The sequence below is a fragment of the Rhineura floridana genome, chromosome 1, assembly GCF_030035675.1.
Source record: "Rhineura floridana isolate rRhiFlo1 chromosome 1, rRhiFlo1.hap2, whole genome shotgun sequence".
NCBI lineage: Eukaryota > Metazoa > Chordata > Lepidosauria > Squamata > Rhineuridae > Rhineura > Rhineura floridana.
The window spans coordinates 187,405,667-187,425,194 of NC_084480.1; positions in this window are offsets into that span (position 1 = coordinate 187,405,667).

Below are 19,528 nucleotides of genomic sequence, written 5' to 3' on the forward strand. Positions count from 1 at the left end.
TGCACGCGCACACACAGAGAATACTTCCACTAAAAATTGCATTTCATAAGTACTTTTTAAAAAGGGGATTTGCTATAAATATGTCAGGAGGAAATGAAACTGACAGGAAAAAGTTTTTCATGTCAATTGCACCCCCCCACACTCTCCCGGCTTCAGCATGCAATTGACAAGAAACAATGAAACAACCCCCGCTCCTCTTCTCCATTAGCAATACTCCAGAGTGAGTAAACATGTAAATTTAGGGGCAGGGCCACAAGGAAACAGCAATACTAAACCTTTTGATAGGAACATCAACCATGTGAACGGAAAACAGCTGGTTGGAAAATTGTAGAAAACAGCAGATTGGAAGGTAGTGTGTATGTTGCAAATCTATTGTGATGTGAAAAATTCATCTTCAGTACAAATTTTAGCTCCCGTATGAATCAGCCCTCAATCTACTGCAGTCTCTGGCATTCATTAAACAGTCATTATGTGATTAGTAATGAATAGCTGTTTTAGCCTTTTCTTCTTTTGGCTGTGTTTAGTTATCTTTTTAAGAACTGGCTTTTTGTTTTACTGTGGCTCGAAGCAACCATGAGCAACAGGATGCTGGGCTAGATAGTCCTTTGGTCTGATGCAGCAGTACTTTTTCATTTTCTTAAAACTACAAGAAGTCTGGTATTGGTATTTTATTGCTTGGCTTCTCTTTTTTGGTACACTTCCTAGTTTTATATCAATTGTGAAATGTAATTCATTGTACTTTGAATATATATATATATTCTGTTTATAGTTTATCATATATATGTATATATTCTGTTTTGGTTAATCAGGGATTAATGTGAAGTGGGTGTAAAGACACTCAGCTCAGAAAATACAATCTTGTCTCTAATTTTAAATGTATGACTTGAATATCAAATGAGAATGTTTCCATATGAACTTGTTCCTTACACTGTACTCTAATTACAGTACAGGCCACTTTCAAAGCAAAGCAAAGCAAAAACCTAGGGTGTGCTTTAAATGTCACGATTGTTAGGCAAGGATTTTTCTACTCAAGTACAACATTTGTATTTTATATCATAACATCCTCCAATTCCTCAAAATGCTATATTTTACTACCCCAGCCTATCTATCCTTGACCACACAAGAGCTATGGCTCCACTGAGAAACTGTTTCTGAATGTCCCCATGGTAGGCATGCTGGAGAATTTCATAGAAAACAAAAATGGTAGTGGAAATTGCCACAATTTCCATGTTCATCCAAGGAACAGAAATCTTGCAAGCGAATACAAGCAGCATTTGCTATCGTCATTTCTTTAGTCCACAAACATTACATAAATAATGATACTTCCTGCATTGTTTTTGATGTTTCCCTTCTATTGAAATTCACTGAAGTTCATTACATAATGAATTACTTTCATTTGAGCCATAGTGGATGGTGAGATGAACAACGCAGGTTTTAGCAGAAGCTGAAGTGGAATGGAATGGAAACAGCACTGATTGTGATGAACACAGAATGGGGAAAGAAATCACTGCTTCTTTACATCCCTATCCCAGGGACAGAAGAGAGAGAATTGTCCGTAGGCATCAATGGAGAGATTAAAGTATAAAATGTAGTGGGGACTGAGCACAAGTGTTTCTAGCCCTGTACCCCCAAAACTGAGTACAGAAACTGGGTAGAAATACCGAGGGGGAGGATGGAATGGCAGACTGCAACATTTTGTTCCTAGGCCTCAGCATTCAGGTGCTGAGTTAGGATAGTGATGTAGCCAGAATAGGGCTACTGTGAAACAAGAGGGAGGGTTTGGCATGCTCAGGGGAACCCCTAGGTTTCCAGAAGTAGAAAAAATATTTAGGAAAAAAACTCCAAGGGGGCAAACCCTCCAAAATAATTAAGTTAGAACCCAGTGACCACAGAATGCTGAGTTTCTGTTGAGGGTGGGGAGAGAATGAAACCTGGGTGGGGTAATGGAATAAAGGCAGGCAAAGAAAAGACCAGGGGCTCCTTCAGTCAGACTGGCCCCTTCCCATCACACAGCCAACCAACATCATTTGCCCTGTGGTGCCAGCTCCTGCTTCAGTGGGGCTGGTTGTTTGTTTTTCTGACCGTCTGCTCTTGTTGCATTTTATAAATTCCATAATCAAAAAAACTCAGTGGAGGCATTGATGGGGGGGAGGCATTGCAGCACCCTGCACAATTCACCCCCATCTTGGTCAGGAGCAGGGAAGGTGCAAGTTCTCCTTTTGGCCCCTCCCCCAGCTATATGTTTAATTAGGACAGGTTGGCTTGATAAACCCCCCTCGGATTGGAGCTGCAGGGAGGGTAGGTGGGCTGTGCACCTGTGTAATGAGCCCCAGATATCACATGCCCTGCTGCCCATGTAGTAATAATTACAAACATCTTCAATGCCTCATGAGGATTTCTGTTCAATCTGACTGATTGATAGGCATCCAGTGCAATTTATTATGAGCTCATATTGCAACGGATCATAAAGCACAGCACATGCCAAAAGCTTTTTATAGGCTCCTGCACTGCTGAATGGGTGAGATTGTTTATTTATTTACAGGAGATATGTAAATTACAGACACAGCTTGAGCTACAGCACTGTTAGCACCAGAAGCAAAGAGGAATTGTTAGAAAAGTTGCTGAAAATATCCTAATGACACCTTATGAATGAATTGTCTGTACATGTGGGTTTTTGTATCATTATTATATTTTTTCTGTACAATGCCTAGAGGATATTATGAGGTGTCCTAGGAATACAAATAATATATATATTCAATACTTTGGTCACCCCTTCCATTTAGCAAAGGCAGAAGAATCTCCCTCTCCTTGTGATTTCAAACCACATGATTAAAAGCAGTCTGACTGTACCTAATCTATACATTTATGGTGCAACCAAACTTGAAATGCTGGATTATATCTGTAATGTGAGTAGGAACTCAAGTGAATTAGAAGTAATTGTATGGGGGAATCAGTTGGGAGAGGGACCAGTAGGAAAATGAAAGCAGAGCTCTTGGTTATGCTGCAACAGACTGTTAAGTAAAGTTTGTTCCTTCTAACGAATATTTGTGATTCATTTCAACTCTTGCAAATATTACACGGTGTCAGAAGACTACCGAAAAACATAAGGCAGTGAAAAATGGACCAGTTGAAGCCTCCAGGAAAGTTGGTGTTTGAAGGAAATGCAGCAGAGAACTGGAGAAGATGGAAGCAAGGGTTTGAATTATACTTCATTGCAAGTGGAGCAGATAAGAAAGATAAGAGACTCCAGTCAGCATTATTTCTGCATGTGGCAGGTGAAGAAGCAAGAGAGGTATTTAATACTTTCCAGTTTGATGATGATGCAGATAAATATAAATTTCAAGTTTTGATGAATAAATTTGAAGCATATTGTGTGCCCAGAAAAAATGTTACTTATAAAAGGCACAGGTTCTTCACTAGAATACAGAGTGAAGGAAAAAGTATAGACCAATATGTGACTCAGTTGAAGCTTTTGGCTCAGACCTGTGAATTTGGGAAGCTGTGTGATTCTCTTATTAAGGATCACATAGTGTGCGGCATTCAGACAGACAGATTGAGAGCCAAGTTACTGAGAGAGAGTGATTTAATCCTTGAGTGTGCAGTGAATATATGCAGGGTAGAAGAAGTGACTGCAAAACAGATGAAAGATTTTGTGGCAACAGAACAACAAATGGATGCCTTACAGGGCAAAAGTACCTTTGAAAAGCAAAAAATTAAGCCAGCCTCAGAGGAAATGGAGCTTTGGCACTACTACCAGCCCCCAAGAAAAGGAAATGCCACAGAGGCCTGTAGAAGCAGCAAAGGCCTGCTACAAGTGTGGTATCAGTCATCATGACATAAATGCTTGTCCTGCAAATGGGAAGGAATGCAGATGTGGCAAACTTAATCATTTTGCTAAAATGTGTAAAACTAGAGATAGAAAACTTCAACGCAGAAAAATGGTCTCAATAGCAGATACAGCTAAAAATGCTCATGATTTCTTCATTGGCACATTGAATTCTACAGCTCTGGAAGATGAATGGTGTGTGGATCTTCTCATAAATGATCACAAGTATGTGACCTTTAAGATTGACACAGGAGCACAGGCTAATGCAGTGTCTTTAAAAACATACAAAGCCTTGCAAGCTGAACCACTTCAGCATTCAAATGCCAGGTTAATAACCTACTCTGGAGAAAGACTGCATATGTCTGGTAAATGTAACCTGGATTGCAAATGTAAAGATCAAAGAGCTGAGTTGGAATTTCACATAGTAGACTTTGATGTACAAGCTGTACTTGGTCTTCGGGCTGTGACTAATTTAAATTTGGTACAAAGAGTTAATTTAATGAAAAGAGCTCCAGTAGATCAATGGGATGTTGCAGTTGAATACAAAGATGCATTTGAAGGCTTAGGTTGCTTACCAGAGAAATACACCATCAAAATCAAACCACAGGTTCCACCTGTAATTCATGCACCTCAGAAGGTTCCACTGGCACTAAGGGATAAAGTCCAAAAGGAACTGACTTGTATGGAGCAATTAAAAGTCATAGTTAAGGTAGAAGAACCTACAGAGTGGTTGAATTCAATTGTGGTTGTAGACAAGCCTGGCCGGGACCAGGTAAGAATATGTTTAGATCCAAGAGATATGAACAAAGCAATTTTAAGAGAACATTTTCAATTGCCTACTGTAAAAGAAATTACCAGTAAGCTAGCAGAAGCAGAATTGTTTACGGTTCTTGATGCCAGTAGTGGATTCTGGCAAATTCAACTAGATGACAACAGTTCCAGGCTATGTACATTTAATACACTTTTTGGCAGGTACCAATTTACAAGAATGCCATTTGGTATGTCTTCAGCTCCTGAGGTCTATCAGAGGATGATCCAACAGACATTTGAGGGTATTGATGGGGTCACATGCTACATAGATGATATCCTGGTTTGGGGGAAGACCAAACAGGAACATGATGAGAGACTGAAGAGAGTTCTGGACAGGTGTCGAGAGAGGAATCTGAAACTGAACAAAGTGAAATGCAAATTTGCCATGACTGAAATAAAATATCTAGGACACATCTTAACCAAAGAAGGACTAAAACCTGATTCATCTAAAATAGAGGCCATCACTGATATGCCCAGCCCAAGTAACAAAGCTGATCTTCAAAGATTTCGAGGAATGGTGACTTACCTAGCAAAGTTTATCCCAAATTTGTCAACAGTAACAACCTGTTTAAGACAGCTGTTGGCCGAAGATGTTGAATTTTGCTGGATGTCAGTGTTGATGTTTGGCAGTTTTTGCGTGAAACAAACATGTTACATTGGATGTAAGATGGTAAAGAATCATCACAGAGGATTGAGACAGTTTAAGAGTCTTTACTTAGAAAATAAGGCCAAAGGCGTTTAAAGTAGATACATGATTACAAAAAGATCCATTTCTCCCCCCTCAAGGAGAAGGTCTCAGTTCAGAGACAAGACACAGAAGGCGCAGCACAGAACAGCAATAGAAAGCAACTAGAACTTTTTTCCAAGCTGTTATCTCCCATTACCATGGCAACCAGTCTGGCCTTGGATGTTTGCTCTCTCTCAGGCCAGCAAAGCAGATAAGACTGCTCCAGACACTTATTGTAACTTTCCAGACCTGATGGAAAAAACACTCAGTGACAGTACAGTACAATGGTCAACAATTCCCCCTTTTTTCCCATCATGTCTGTAATTCATTATAACAATAACAATACAGTAATACATTTCTACAATACATCTTGCAATACATCTCAGTACATTTCAGAACATCTCTGTACATTTAGCTAAAACTTTATTCAATCAAACTTTGGTTGAACACAAGTCAAATACAATGTTTCAGGATCCATTTCAACCTCTTTATGCATTCCAGGACTGGTTATTAATCCCACAGTAAATCTTTCAAGTGGTTTGCCAATGTTTGATCTCTGAGAACGTCTCAAAGGCACTAGAGCTTCTGCTCTCTCAGCCCCCCCATTTGAGCTGGTACTTGGCACAGCTTGCTCTGGAAATTCCATTTCTTCAGCCTTGCGTTTCTTATTTCTGCGTTTCCCACAAATAAGTTCATTTCATGCATCCCTGAGAGGAATTTGTGTGCCTTCCACTTTTATGTCAAGGTTTGGTTTAAATGTTTGTGCTTGTGTTTGTGCTTGTGTGTCAGCTGACCCTGTAAGAATGACTGTTTGCCTTTGATCCCAAGGCTTTTCTGAGACTTTAATGCTTCTGCTCAGAATTAATTGCTGTGTTTCTGGTATCCAAATTCTGAAATATGCATTCTGAAACCCCAAAACAAAACCTTGTTGTGCCCTGGGTGAAAGTTTGCCTCTTGTTTTTCCCTGTGTAATGTGGATCCAGCATCTAGCTCCAAATTTTTGAATGTGTTGTACTTTCGGTTTTCTCCCAGTGAGTTTCTCATAAGGTGACATTCCAATAGCACTATGTAACACCCTGTTGTGAATGTAATTCGCATACATGATTGCCTCTGCCCAAAAGGAGTTCCCCAAACTGGAATCCATTAACATTGCTCTCATGGCTTCCTGAAGCACTCTGTTTTTTCTCTCAGCAGTCCCGTTAGAAAATGGGCTAAAAGGAGCTGTGAAATTCTGGTTTATTCCCTTACTCTCAAGGAAGTCACTCAATGCTTTGCTTGTGAATTCCCCTCCCTGGTCTGAGTGTATCGTTTTCACAGTGACGCCATGTTGAGTTTCGATTCTCTTAATAAACAGTTTCAGCTTCTGCTCAGCTTCACTTTTATGCTTGAGCAAATAAACATGAATGTATCTAGAAAAATCATCTACCACTACCATAAAGAATCTCGCACCTCCTCGTGAAGTGTTTATTGGCCCTGATAAATCAACATGAACTAGCTGGTAGGGAGCTGTTGTGGTGCTCTCAGCCTCCCGGTTAATTGGTGCAATTGTCATTTTCGCTTTATGACATGCATCACAATCCATTAACTGTCCACAATCTTTCAAACGCATGTTTTCACTATGCATAGGGGTTTTCTTTATCGCGTCAAAGTTTGCATGCCCCAGCCTCTGATGCCATTCATGGACGCAGCCTTGATGTGTCTGTGCCTCAGCGTTTAACACAGCACACCCTGCTTGACTGCTCTTTATTACAAACTGTGAATCATTCAGGCTTCCCTGCAAGCACACTTGATATCCCCTTAATACATAACATTTGTCTCTGTCAAACAACACTGAAAACCCAGAATTCACCAGTTTTCTCACAGACAACATGTTATGAGACAGTTCTGGTTCAAATAAACAATCTGACAGTATTCCAAGCTTATCAAATCTCACCAGTCCTCGAGCCTCCACATTTTTCCGCGATCCATCCGCTAGTTGAACAAAGTCCTGCTCATCTGTAGACGTGTAAAATAAACTGTCTTTGATTAATATATGGCTTGCACCGCTGTCACGAATCCAGTCAACAGGTCCTAAATCTTGAGACTTCTGTTTACAAACAAAGTTCACACTGCCGCTATGTGTCTTCCCGCCTCCATCCCTGGAGTTTTGCTTGACTGCACAGTCTCTCTGGAGATGCCCACGAGCTCCACAAACATAACAAGCCTTTAGCCGCTGCTGCTCCTGCTTGTAATCCTGCTTGCTTCCGACTGCCTCCTTCGGCACGGCACTTCTCTTCTCCTCTTGTCTCCGCTGCCATTCCTGGCTCAGCTTTTCCTCAATAAATGCAACATTGAGCCCCCCATTGGGCATGGCTTCAATTCCCATAACAAAATTATTCCAACTCCCATCGAGTGAAGCCAGGATCAAATAGGTCTTCTGAAGTTCAGAGTGTTCGACGCCTCGGTCCGTCAGCTCTGCAAACAAGCGTCTGAATTCCGTGAGATGCTCACTCATTTCGCACTCACCCGTGAAGCGCATCTGGTACAGCTTCCATGCCAAATACAATCTAGATCCCGCGGTCTGTTGCACATGAAGGGCCTCCAACACGTCCCACATCTGTTTGGCATTTGTAACATCTCTCACGTGTAGCAGTTGAGAGTCTGATAGAGCCAGAGTAATAAAAGGCTGTGCCCTCTCATTGTTCCGTGTCCAGGCCGCTGTCAGGTGTGCAGGGGGTGTTCCTTCAATAGCCTCCCATAAATCCTCTTTTATTAGGAAAGCACGCATCCTTGGCTTCCAACTGCCATAATTCTTTTCCGTAAGTCGTTCCATGGGCAAGCCTCCAGACATGTTTACAGCAGTCATCTCTGCTCACCTCTGTCTGGCACAATCAATCACGCTGCCCTCTGGATCTCTGTCTGCCGTTCAGACCAGCCACTTACTCCTGTGTAACGCGCTGTGGATCTGGGCCCATAACCCTGTTGATGTTTGGCAGTTTTTGCGTGAAACAAACACGTTACGTTGGATGTAAGATGGTAAAGAATCATCACAGAGGCTTGAGAAAGTTTAAGAGTCTTTACTTAGACAATAAGGCCAAAGGCATTTAAAGTAGATACATGATTACAAAAAGATCCATTTCTCCCCCCTCAAGGAGAAGCTCTCAGTTCAGAGACAAGACACAGAAGGCGTAGCACAGAACAGCAATAGAAAGCAACTAGAACTTTTTCCCAAGCTGTTATCTCCCATTATTTTATTTATTTATTTTATTTATTTATTTATTTATTTTATTTCATTTTTAAACCGCCCATAGCTAGTAGCTCTCTGGGCGGTGAACAAAACAAGACATTACCATGGCAACCAGTCTGGCCTTGGATGTTTGCTCTCTCTCAGGCCAGCAAAGCAGATAAGACTGCTCCAGACACTTATTGTAACTTTCCAGACCTGATGGAAAAAACACTCAGTAACAGTACAGTACAATGGTCAACAGTCAGTTCATGAAACAGCATTCACACAGTTGAAAGAACTATTAACAAAAGCTCCTGTTTTGAAATATTATAATGTGAAAGAACCTGTAACTGTCAGTGGATGCTAGTTCTACAGGCTTGGGTGCTGTACTGTTGCAAAGAGATGCATCATCATCATCATCATCAAATTTATTATACGGTCAGAGACCCGTTACACATATACAAATTAAAACAGAATTAAAACAAACAGGCATATAAAATAAGAGTAGCAGAAAATGCCAAAGTTACATCTGTCAACACACAGAGTTAGTGGTATTTTCACAATGTAAGGATTGAGCCATATGGAGAAACTTGGCAACCCCGAGTGATATGAATTTGTCAGTGCCACTTAAAAGGAGCTTCAATTTGTCCGGGATTGTACCTGATTGTGACAGGTTTGCGATCAGAGGATTTAGAAATTTGGCGTGTGCAGTAGAATAAAAAGGACAACTAAAAAGCACATGGGAGAGGGATTCGATTTCGGTAAGTTGGCAGGGGCAGAGACGGTTGGCTTGCAGAATACCCCGAAAGCGGCCTTCAAGGAGGGCTGACGTTAAACAGTTAAACCTGGCCCTAGTGAAGACTAATCTATAATGTGGGAGGTCGAGGAATTCAAGATACGGGGCAGGAGAGGGGGAGGAAAACCTCAGACCAGAATATAGAGGGGAACAGGTTGTGGCAGCCTTGGCTGTATCCCGCTGGAGATCTATGTCCTTTAATCGCCTATTGATGGATACTTTGATTGCGCTTGGATCAGATGAGGTTAAGGATTCCAATGGAAGGCCGAGGGAGGAAAATTTATGCTGCACCGCTTTGGCCCAGGAACTGCTGAGGCAGTCGAACTGCATGGCATTAAGGTATCCCAACGAGGGGTTGAGAGTGGCCATCTTGGACCAGAAACAAAGTGTTCGGGACCAAGACAGACATTCTAAAGAGGACAGCCCAGCCTCGAGTCTTAAAACTGCATTAGGGACGCAGCGGGGGACACCAAAGATGGAACGAAGGAAATGGAAAGAATGGCCTCAATTTTGGAGCAGAAGTTCACAATCCATATTGGACTTCCATAGAGGAGTTGAGGGACGATCTTAGCGGTGAAAACTCTGGTAGCAGCAGGGATAAATTGTCCACCTTTAGAGAGGAAATAACGAAGTAATGCTTTAGCCACTATCCTGGCCGAGGCAACGGAGGAGCAGATGTGGGAAATCCAAGATAGTGAGGAATGAAACGTGATCCCCAAGTATTTATATTCCCTAACCTGGGAGATCCTCTGACCATTAATTCTCCAGACTGGGGTGGCAAGGCGCAAGGAAAAAATCAAAATCTTAGTTTTTGAGAAATTAATGGTCAGAAGATTTAGATCACAGTAGGCCATATAAGTACGAAGAAGCCTTCTAAGGCCTATTCTGGATAAGGACAACAGAGCCATGTCATCGGCATAGAGTAGTAAGGGACAAGCATGGTCTGCTATTTTAGGGGGATGAAAATTAACGGAATGGCAGTACGAGCTAAGGTCGTTTAAATAGAGATTAAAAAGGGTAGGGGGCAGTATGCATTCCTGTCTCACCCCCCTGGTGACTGGGATAGGGTTGGTAATGGACCCATCAGTTCTGCACCGGACCCGGAAGGTGGAAGGCTGGTGTAGTTGGAAAATAAGAAATAGGAGTCTTTTATCGATGGTTGTTTGGAGAAGCTTTGCCCAGAGCCTATCTCTAGGGATTGAGTCGAAGGCCGATTTAAGGTCGATAAAGGCCACGTAAAGACCATTCCCTAAGGTGCTGGTGTATTTTTCAGCAAGATGGTTTAGCAGGGCGCAGTGGTCGAGAGTAGATCTAGATTTTCTGAAACCAGCCTGTTCGGGGCTTAAAATGGACTTCTCCTCAATCCAAGAAGTCAAGCTACCATTGAGGTATCTAGCATATAGTTTCCCAACGGTAGAGAGTAGGCTGATAGGTCTGTAGTTCAAAGGGTTATCCTGGGGCCCCTTTTTATAGATGGGGATCACAATGGCATCGAGCCATGTGCCTTCAAAAGATCAGAAGGGATAGCATCAGGGCCAGGAGCTTTAACAGCCTTCAAACCTTTGATAAGAGAGAGAATCTCATCCTGTGAAACGGGGGGCCAAGGGGGAAGGTCCAGGGGGTCAAGGCAGTTTAACTTGTTAGGAAGTGATGATGTTGGCTCCTTAAACAAGTCAGAGAAGTGTTTTTACCAGACATGGGGGGGATATGACATGCGACTGGGTTCAGGGAGGAGAGAGCGTCTGTGACTAGGGCCCAAAAGAGTTTAGAGTCATTAAGTTTGGAGGCATTAATTAATGCTTTCCACCCAGTGAGTATGGCTTGTCTCTTTTTGAAGGCCAAGAGAGATTTATAATGTCGCTTAGTGACATAATATTCAGACAGGAGGTGATTGGAATTGCTATTCCTATTTATGACATAGATCCTCCGCAGATTTTTCTTGGCAGCAACACATTCATTATCAAACCAACGGCTGGGGCGGGAAGGACCATGAGGCTTTGAATGGTGAGGATTATATTTTAAAAGAGAATCCAGGGCGAGGGCCAGGTTAGAATAGGCAGCTAGTTTAAATTGAGGTTCAGTAGCCTTCATAATACATTCTTTCAGCTCCAAAGCCCGGGAGGATTCCAAAAAAGCAGCTAACCTATCTGAAGTGTCCGAAGACCATTTGACCCTTCTATGTCTGAACAAAACAGAGTTATAATTATAATTGGGGTTGGATATTAAGTGGACGGGCTCCCGGGTTAAGAGTGACAACATTAATGGGAGATGATCGCTGTCCAATCTGGATCCCACTGTAAAGTGGGCGATGTCATTGGATAAAGAAGAGGAGACCAAAACATAGTCGATCAAACTGCTGCCCCGGCCCGAGATAAAAGTAAATTCGGCACAGCCGTCATGCTTGCGGTGACCATTTAGAATTGACAGGTTGAAACAACCCGCCATGAGCAGCAGGCGAGTGCCGCCGTAGTTCATCTTTTGATCTTTAGATAACCATTTATGAGAGGACCACAGGTCAGTGAGATCTGTGGCTTCCCAGAGATTGGAAGAGAAAAGGCTGGTGTTATTAGGTCCTATCCTAGCGTTAAAATCTCCCATAATGATAAGGGGTATATGGGGATGACACGATTCTATGTCCAGGATATAGGACTCCAGAGACTCCCAAGCCTCGGAAACATCCCTCCTGACTGAAGGGGGGGGATATAGACGTTAATCAGAAGGATGGATAGGTCCTTAGCTTTTAACAATGCGGCCATGGCCATGGTGCCACAGGTGGGGAGTTTGGAGAGTGAAACAGCCAGGGAGGTTGCATAGAGAATAGCCAACCCTGCCCTGGGTCTGCCTTTGCCCTTGGGGGGGGCTGCTGGTAGATCGATGGAAGAGAAGCCTTCAAGAATGATTGTGTCCACTTCCCAGGTTTCTTGTAGAAAAATCACATCTGAATTGGACAAGAAGGATAGCAGGTCTGGTGAATTGCGCTTAGATGCCCAACCAGCTATGTTCCACGACAAAAGGTTGAGCGAGACGTTACACCTGTCGGGTTTGGGAGGGGGAAGCAGAGGGGGGGGGTCGGAGGGAAGGTGAATCAGGGGAACATGATTTAGGTTGTCAATGATACACCTCAGGGGTGGGAAGGGCAAGAAATGAGTCAGAGGAGACGGGAGAGCCAAGTAAGGGGGGGAATTTCAGATTACCCAGGTCATCCAAGATGGTTAAGGCGGGTGTAACTAGAGGTGCCCCTGAAGTCCATATAGTGTTTGGGAGACTAGGAAAGGAATGGGAAGGGGGCTGGGAGTTCAGGGTTAGAACTGCCTCACCAGGCTCGGGAAGATGATTAAGGGTGGAATCAGACTCAGATGTTCGCCTGACCTCTGTTGGTTTCCCCTCTCTAAAGATGTTGAGTAAGTGATCCTTGAAATGTTCAAGTCTCAACAAAACATCTAGTTGTTCCTGGGGGAGAAGCGTGGCGAAAGAGCGAGACACCATGATCTCGTCTCCGTTAGGGAAACCCTTGGGGACATTGATGGAGGGAGGGGTGTCTAAAGTGCCGTCTGTATTTCTCAACTGCCTTAGGGGAGAGAAAGAAGGACCGAATGCAGGCTGAGAACCTGTCAATACCCTATCGGTAGAAAATGGCTGATTGCTATTCCTTCCATCTTGCCACTGACCACAAGTAGGTCGGTCGTGGCATGGGAGGGTTGTCTGAAATCTGGGAAGTATGATTCTGGGAGCTCCTGGAATGATGGACTGAGAGCGTATTAATGGCCTGGGGGGGAAATATTTAAAAAGTAGTGGTGCAGCTGGATGCCGTACTTTTGTAGCTTCTCTCTTACATCATATATCCGATTTGCCATAAACTCTGAGTGGAAAGTAACGATGAATCTCCAGGTTCGTGAGAAGGTGGATATATTAGTCATATGGTTGATGTAGCTCATACGTTGATTGGCAAGGAGGGCCCGGCTGAAGCAAGAGTCCAAAAAGGGAATGCTCGGAAAGGAGGGCCAGGTGTCAGGGTCCTTTTGATAACAGATGGCAATGAGTTTTCGTGGTTGTAACACTAAATTCCAGGAGGAAGGACCAGGAAGTACGCAAAATGATGTAGTAGAAAAAGGTTTCGGCCTTGTCCAGGAAGTGGGGGGAGTTTCCACTTGCCTGTTATAGAGCAAGTTATAGAGAGCGGTTGTTTCTTTGTGGGCTGGGGGATGCTTGTTCTAGGCGGTTCAATCTTAGAAGGATATCTTGCGGGAGTAGACACCAAGGATGAGCCCTTCCTTAAGCAAACGTCCCTAGGGCTTGTGGATTGGTGGTCAGTGCAACTGTTGGCCTTGATAGGGGCCTTCCAAGGGGAGGATTTCTTGTAGACAGTATCATGATGGCGCAGAGTTGTCGAAAAAGAATTAGAGAGAGGATCCAAAAGGTTGAATAAAGGCTTAAAGTTCATTTTCTTGCCTGGGTTGAATTTAACGTTCTTGATGTTCTTGGATTTTTTTGCTCTTGATAAGGCCAACTTGCAGGGTCTATGTGCCTTGGGGGCCCTCCTGGGGGCCGACTTGGTTGAACATAAGCAAGAGGGCGAGCTACCTTGCTGACCTGTGTCACTAGGCTTGTTGTTTAATAATAGACCCGTAGCCTGGACCAATTTTGTCAATAGGCTGTTGGTCTCAGCGATGTATGCTTTAATCAAGATCAATTCCTCCATCAATGAATCATCTCTGGCCAGTAGGGGGGGATGTAGATCAGCAGCATTCTGCAGGGAGGGCTATGATGATCCTGTATTAGTGTAAATAGGGTAAGTGCTGTTTGTATAGGAGATACATGGTAAGTGGAATGAAAGAGGAAGGGGGAGTGAATGGGCAGTAGAATGTTGGATGATTGGCTGAATGTTTAAAATGGCTGACAGTATAAATGGAAGAATGTCAGGTAAATCTGGGTGAATGTTGGTGGACTTGAGAGGGTTGTTTTGGTGGGTTTTAGAGAGTTGTTTGCCAGGAGAGCGTGGAGAAGGAGGGGGGTGGAGTTCGGATTAGTATTAGATAAAACCATATGCTTATGTGCCTTATGAAGTAATCTTGTTATCTTTGTTATTCAGTAAATACTTTTGGTTTACCAAAGGCCTGATCCTTGGCTGGGGTTCCACAGACCAGAAGGGAGGGTAAGGTAAATACCAAGGCTGAAGAGTGACAAATGGTGGCAGCGGGTGAAGGGAAGAATATAACACCACAAGTATTCAGAGCAAACCAGAATTATAAGCAGTCTGAGTAAATCAAAGGGATTGGGACAGCTTAAGCACACAGTCACAGAGGTAACCTGGTTGAGGGAGACTCAGGCAGAGTCTCTGGGAATACTGGTTATAGGACGTGACTGGTGGTGCTGCCTAGCAGGGGGATCTGTTGAGATCTATGCTAGAGCGGAGAGGGAAACCATAAAAAAGGACAGTCCGGACTGGTGGAGTTCCTGGTGGTGCCTAGTGACAGGCAGTAACCACGAGCAGGTAGGAACCTGACAGGGAGACCCAGGGAAGTGCGTCACAAGGGCGTCCCACATAGAGATTGTATAATCAAAGATGGAGTTGAGAATTCCTGCGATTCATGTAGTGAGTCAATAGTTAACAGCTCAGTGGGGATATCACCCCCAGGCACGATAGGAGAGCAATTAAAGCCTGCATCCAAAAGCTCCTCTGCCAGGTTTTTAGAGTGTGAGAGATCACTCATCAGCTGTTTTGGGAGTTGGCAATCTAAGGACCACTCGAGTGACTCTCCTCCCAGGGAGTTTGACTTGGGGGGGGAAAGTGAGTGATCATGGGTTGTTGGCCGTTCTCCTCCCCCCCAGGCAAGCCCATTTCTCTGCATTTCTGCCTTGTATAAACCGTATTGAACCCCCTGGAACACTGTTGTCGAGTGGGCGGATGAAAGAAGCAGATGGCTCAGCCAAGGAAAAGCAAGAAAAAACTCTTAACGTGATTACACTCTGATATTCAGGAAGACAAACAATGCTGCTGTTAATCCTCAGGGTAATTCAAGCGTGGGCAGTTAACAGTTAGCAGTTGGCAGGGACTCAAGCATCTTATCTGAGCTTAAAGATTGGAATTGAGCCTTCAAAAGAAGTAGGAGTCTATTATATATTCAGCGAGCCGTCAATATATCCAGCACAGTAAGAAATGTTCAAGCAGTGTGAATAGTAAAAAGAATAGCCAGCAGAAGAAAAACTGAATCGGGGGAAAGTAAGAGCACATCTTACCATGGCTGCTGTTCAACCGGAAGTCCCACAAAGATGTGCACCTGTTGCATATGCTTCTAAAGCAATGACTGCGGCCCAACAGAACTATGCTCAAATAGAAAAGGAAATGTTGGCAATAGTGTTTGGATGCACAAAATTCCATCAATTTCTCTATTGCAAAAAAGTGACTGTGGAAACGGACCACAAACCATTGGAGGCAATTTTCAGAAAACCTTTGCATACCGCACCTCCAAGAATCCAAAGATGGCAGTTAACACTGCAGAAATATCAATTACAAGTGCACTATAAACCAGGCAAAGAATTCATCATTGCTGATACCCTGTCCAGGGCATATTTTGAACAGGGTGGAATAAGTTCTGAAGAAGCTGAGGTTGCTGTTAACAACAACAACAACAACAGCAACAACAGCAACAACAACAACAACAACAACAACAACAACTTTTATTTCTACCCTGCCCTTTTTCCAATAGGACTCAGAGCGGCTTACAACTAAAAACAACACCATTAAAACATACAGAGTATATTATTAAAAAAGAATTAAACTATGAGAAAAATTAAAACCATAAAATATAGGTTAAAAACAGCGGATAATTTAAAATAATAAAATCATATAATGTAATCACCAAACCTATGACACTTAATCCTGGTCGTTCTCTATCCCAAATGCCCGTTGAAATAAAACAGTCTTTACTTGTCGCCGGAAAGATGGCAAGGAGGGAGCTGATTGCACCTCACTCAGAAGGGAGTTCCACAGCCTAGGGGTGGCCACCGAAAAGGCCCTATCTTGTGTCCACGTCATATGTGCTTGCAAAGGTGTGGGGAACACAAGAAGGGCCTCACCTGAAGATCTCAAATCCCGGACAGGTTCATGTAGGGAGATACGATCTGTCAAATAGTCTGGACCTGAGCCGTATAGGGCTTTGTAAGTCAAAACCAGCACTTTGAATTGTGACCGGAAACAAATTGGCAGCCAGTGGAGCTGTTGTAACAGGGGAGTTGTATGGTCCCTGTAACCAGCCTTGGTTAGCACTCCGGCTGCAGCTCTTTGTACCAATTTAAGTTTCCGAACAGTCTTCAAAGGCAGCCCCATGTAGAGCGCGTTACAGTAGTCTAAGTGGGATGTAACCAAGGCATGCATCACCCTAGTCAGTTCAGGTAGCTCCAGGAACGGGCACAGCTGGTGCACCAGTTTTAATTGGGCAAATGCGCTCCTGGATACAGCAGCAATCTGGGCCTCCAAATTCAAAGCTGAGTCCAGGAGTACACCCAAACTGCGAACCTGAGACTTCAGGGGGAGTGTGACCCCATCCAGCACCGGTTGAATCCCTATTCCCTCATGTTAACCTCATGTTCTCTTATTTACCAATCTCTGAATCAAAACTGAAAGAATTTCAGGTGGCTACTGAAAATGATAGCATTTTGCAAATCCTGAAAAATGCCATTTTGCAGGGGTGGCCACGTAGAAGAGTAAAAGTTCCAGAGTGTATGTGTTTATTGGAATTACAGAGAGGAATTAAGTGTTCATGATGGACTCATTTTTAAAAGTGACAGAATTGTAGTACCACGAGATTTGAGGAAAGAGATATTGAATATTATACATGAGAGTCATCTGGGTGTTGAATTACATAAAAAGTGGGCACAAGAAGCTGTATATTGGCCAAGTATGTGTGCCCAAATTGAAGAATTGGTACTGTCATGTACCACATGTCACACCTTCAGAAATAAAAACCAAAAAGAACCAATGTTACCTCATGAAATTCCAAGAAGACCTTGGCAGAAGCTAGGAATGGACTTGTTTGAATTTCAAAGAAAGGACTATCTTCTTTTGGTTGATTATTATTCAAAATATGTGGAAATATGTTTGCTTGAAGACACTACAAGTAGATCAGTAATTTTACACTGCAGATCTATATTTGCAAGACATGGTATACCTGAAGAGGTTGTCAGTGATAATGGCCCTCAGTTTTGCTCTAGAGACTTTAAAATGTTTGCCAAAGATTGGGACTTTGTTCACACAACATCCAGTCCACTATTTCCTCAATCAAATGGAATGGCAGAAACAGTGGTCCAAACAGTAAAGAGGATTCTTAAGAAATCTAGTCTGAATAACACAGATCCTTATCTTAGTTTATTGGATTACAGAAATACGCCTACAGTAGATACAGCCTCACCTGCACAACTTTTAATGGGGAGACGTTTAAGAACCAGCTTGCCTACCTCAGCACCGTTGTTACCACCTCAGCAGGTAAAAGGTGACATACAGACACATCTGAAGAGAAGACAAGAAAAACAGAAGCTTTACTTTGACAAAGGTTCAAAGCCTTTACCACCTTTGCAGGTTGGTGATTCTGTTAATGTTTGGCAAGATGAAGTGTGGAAACCAGCGAGAGTGACTGGACAAAACATGACTCCAAGATCATATTTGGTTCAGACTGATGATTTAGCTGTCTACAGACGGAACAGAAGAGATCTTCAAAGCACTCCAAGTTGTGAACCAAAAATGGATGAGACTACTGAGACTGCAACTGCACCTCCATCAGAGGTAGACCTATCAGAGTCTCAAGACAACAAAAGTGGAACAGCTGTAGCACAAAGTGCCAGTGATATACAAGAAAAGATTTTGGACTCTGAGTTACCTGTTACTACATCAAGAGGCAGAGTGATCAGAAAACCAATTCGATATAGACAGTAGTTTCTATCTGTTTCTTTTTTTAAAAAAAAAGGGAGATGTAATGTGAGTAGGAACTCAAGTGAATTAGATATAGTTGTATGGGGGAATCAGTTGGGAGAGGCACCAGTAGGAAAACGAAAGCAGAGCTCTTGGTTATGCTGCAACAGACTGTTAAGTAAAGTTTGTTCCTTCTAACGAGTATTTGTGATTCATTTCAACTCTTGCAAATATTACAATATCCAACGAAGTCCTACTTAAAGTAGACCCATTGAAATTAATGGAGCTAAATTACTCATGTCTATTAATTTGAATGGGTCTACTCTGAGCAGACCTAATTTTAGATAAATCTACTGTGCAAAGTTCTGGTGGCATCACTTCAAAAAGGGTATTGTAGAGCTGGAAAAGGTGCAGAAAAGGTCAACCAAAGGGATCATGGATCTGGAACAACTCCAGTTACAATGTTTGGGGCTTTTTACTAAAAGACAAGTTCAAGGAGACACGATAAAAGTATATAAAATGATGCATGCCATGGAGAAAGTGGACAGAGAGTTTGTCTCCCTCTTCCATAAGACTAGAACTCTTCACACAACACATAGTTAAACTATGGAATTCATTCCCACAAGAGGAAGTGATGGCCACCAGCTCAGATGGCTTTAAAAGAGCATTCATTTAAAAGAGCGTTTCACAGATCGTATCTCCCTACATGAATCTGTCTGAGATTTGAGATCTTCAGGTGAGGCCCTTCTTGTGCTCCCCACACCTTCGCAAGTACATATGACCCAGACACAAGATAGGGCCTTTTCGGTGGCCGCCCCTAGGTTATGGAATTCCCTTCTGAGTGAGGTGCGATTAGCTCCCTCCTTGCCATCTTTCCGGCGACAAGTAAAGACTGTTTTATTTCAATGGGCATTTGGGATAGAGAATGACCAGGATGAAGTGTCATAGGATTGGTGACTATATTATATGATTTTATTATTTTAAATTGTCCGCTGTTTTTAATGTATGTTTTATGGTTTTAATTTTTCTCATAGTTTAATTCTTTTTTAATTGTATACTTCTGTATGTTTTAATGGTGTTGTTTTTAGTTGTAAGCCGCTCTGAGTCCTATTGGAAAAAGGGCAGGGTAGAAATAAAGTTTATTATTATTATTATTATTATTATTTATTCATGGAGGATAAGACTATCAATGGCATTGGCAACTAACCATGTTAGCTAGGTTTTACCTCCACTGTTCAAGATAGTTCCTGGGAATCACT